Source organism: Rhinopithecus bieti, unplaced genomic scaffold, assembly GCF_001698545.2.
Source record: "Rhinopithecus bieti isolate Rb0 unplaced genomic scaffold, ASM169854v2 scaffold_8911, whole genome shotgun sequence".
Classification (NCBI taxonomy): Eukaryota; Metazoa; Chordata; class Mammalia; order Primates; family Cercopithecidae; genus Rhinopithecus; species Rhinopithecus bieti.
Genome location: NW_016806084.1, coordinates 1,112,477 through 1,115,370, shown reverse-complemented (window position 1 = coordinate 1,115,370; position 2,894 = coordinate 1,112,477).

Sequence of the window (2,894 nt, the reverse complement as noted above, 5' to 3'; positions counted from 1 at the left end):
AATATTTGCATTTTTCCAGGTCTGGAAAAAACAATGAACAAGAGATGTGACAACCTCAATTATTTGGTGGTGCTAAGAGCTCGGAGACAGCTCCTGCTGAAGAGAGCTGTTGGGAAGCCCGGGGGTGTCAGCCTGGCTGGAAAAATGGCAGGTGACAAGGACAACATTTTTTTTACGCTACATAGGCCCACAGAAGCTCAGCTAAAAAGACAAATTACAGGAGTAATTTCTTATGGAGGGGGAAATTTGTCAGCATTTAAGCTTGTTCCTCCACAAAGGTTGGGCTGGGGTTTGAAAATAAGCCGGGAAAGCAGACAAAGGAATGCAATCTGATATCTGCCAATCGATTCAACTGCCAATGGCTGGGTCTTCTTTGTTTAACATGGTTTGGGGCTTTCTGTGTAGGCTGCACACTGTACGGAACCGAACACTTCCTGCCCACTGGGAAGGCATTTGGAAGGGACCCCGGTCTGCTGGAGACTTAATCTGGCTTTTTTCAAAGCCAGCTCGAGCCCGTTTTCTGGGCAAATTTCCCTCCTGAAGTTGCCCAAACAAATGGATTTATCATCACTCACGATGCCAGCAAAGAGGCTCCAGGAGCCAGAATGCAAGCATAAAATAAAATAAATACCTTTGGATAAGGGAGATGGCAAAGCATCTCTCTCTGTCGAGGTCTTTGCCAATGACACCCTGGCAACCCAAAATGGCAACATGGAGTTTTTGAAGATCAATTTTTAAAGTGCAAAGTACATTCCATTCTATGAAGTCCTCCCATAATTTTAATTTCTCAGTGTATTTGTCTGTTGTTTTTAAATGGAATAAACAAGTCAATTTACAATCCAATTAACAGTCTGCAATTTTGGCTATGGCAATTCCTCAAGTTACAATAGACCACACAGGGACATCTGTGTTGCCTTGATCACATAGGATGTGTAGAGATACCACTTTGTTGGGTACCTACTCCGTGCTGAACACTGTGTGAGGTGCTTTACATATATTATATCTATTCTCTTCACTGCAACCCTACAAGGTAGATATTGTTATCGCCATACAGATGAGAAAACTGAGGTTCAGAGAGGTTAAGTGACTTGTCCAAAGTCACACAGCTGTTATGTGACAAAGAGTGAATTCAAACCTAGATCTGCTTGGCACCAAGGCTTAGGCGATCCTCTACTCCCTGCTCTCTGGGTCACCATCACTTAGATTCCGGGTAGGTCAATCAAGTTCATCCATTCCTCGCAGGGCTGGTGCCCACGTCAATAGGATAGATGATTCATTGTCCTCTGAGAGGACCCATTGCCCTCTCCCCAGTCCCCAGCCACTTTCGGATTGAAATGAGCATCTTCTCCATTACTGGCCTCCAAATATGTCCCATGTCCTGCCCCCAATCCATTAGTGAGATGGAACTTTCTATCTGCACAAGAAAGAAATCAGCCTGCAGGTTTGTGGGGGTCCCTGACTCTTAAAATCAAAATATTCCCAGCCCAGGGCCCTCAGGGTAAAAGTCAGTTATATCCCTTTATACCTTAAAGGAATTTGGGCTTCGACTATGCCGTTTTGTGTTTGAATTCTGTGGGGAAGGTGGGTCTATGATCACATATTCTTTTTCTCTTAAAATCGGTGCTTAAATAGGCTTTCTAGCTTATTGCTCAAGGCAGTGCGGGGAAGCACAGATTAAACATAGTGGTGTGAGTCTTGGGTGAAGTATCAGGATTTGGAGGATGGATTTCAGTGTTTTTAAATTACTAGATCATAGTGTAGATTTAAAGCTTGAGCTGTAGCCTTTCTCCTCCTTTGGTATCAAAACTCGAATGTTTATCCACAATTTGCCCAGGTTCGGCGTTTAAAACAGCATCATTGTTGGTTGCACTCACAATAAATCTGAGCATTTTTGACCCTCATTCCACAACTTGACTTCAATATCTGCTAATTCCTTTTTATAAAACAAATTGCATCAATCACGTTCGCATTTAACCAACTGCAGCTTAAATTGTTTTTGTTCTCTTTCATAAGTTCTTTTTCCAGATTAAATGCTATTGCGCTGAACGAACTGCTCTCGGCTGAAGTGGGAAAGCGTGATTCGATTAGTATAGATTCTGGAATCGGGTAAGTACTGTATCAGTGTCCTCTCTAGAAAAGAGGTGACATGTCTTGGGATATTAAGAATGGCCATTTAATGTAAAAACTCAGATAATACATGAGTTAAATGGAGAAAATGAGAGAAAGCTTTTAAGCACTCTCCCAAGACGGATTGCAGAATAATATTATTGTACACGGAAACAGGGATGATCGGCACCGTCAGGAGGCCATTATAGAAGTGGGGTTTAAAATCATTACAGCAAAAAGCATTTCAGAGCTGCAGCGTGAGAGCGGCAACACATCATGAATTATCAATAGAGAACTGGTGATTCAGTTATATTACAATATGAACAGAAAACTTCCTGTTGCCTAATTTTAATCTGCCATGCTGATAAATGACTTGAGGATGGAGCCCCATCTCCTTTGTGAGAAGAGGGGAGGGTAGTGGGAGTTGGGGGAGTGGATGCCAGAATGTTGTTTTAAATTAAGTGGTATCTGAACCAAGGATTTAGCCAATACTCTCAAGTTATTAAAGACCCCAAGTTCCATGAGTCGCTTGAAAGACACCTATCTCTATGGTGCTGAACTAGAGGCACTACAAAATCACCTTTAACTCAAGCAAAATTGTATTTACAAAAGCAGCAACCAGCCCGCCACCATTTGCTAATCTGATTTTTTGAAACTGTATTCAACTACTGTTTTTCTTGATTACTGAGGTTTGGGGCATGCCCTTCAATTTTGCTCCTCAGGTGAGTGTCTCAGTAACCTCACTCTAGCCTCTGCCCTGCTGCCTATAAATACTGCAAGATAGGCCA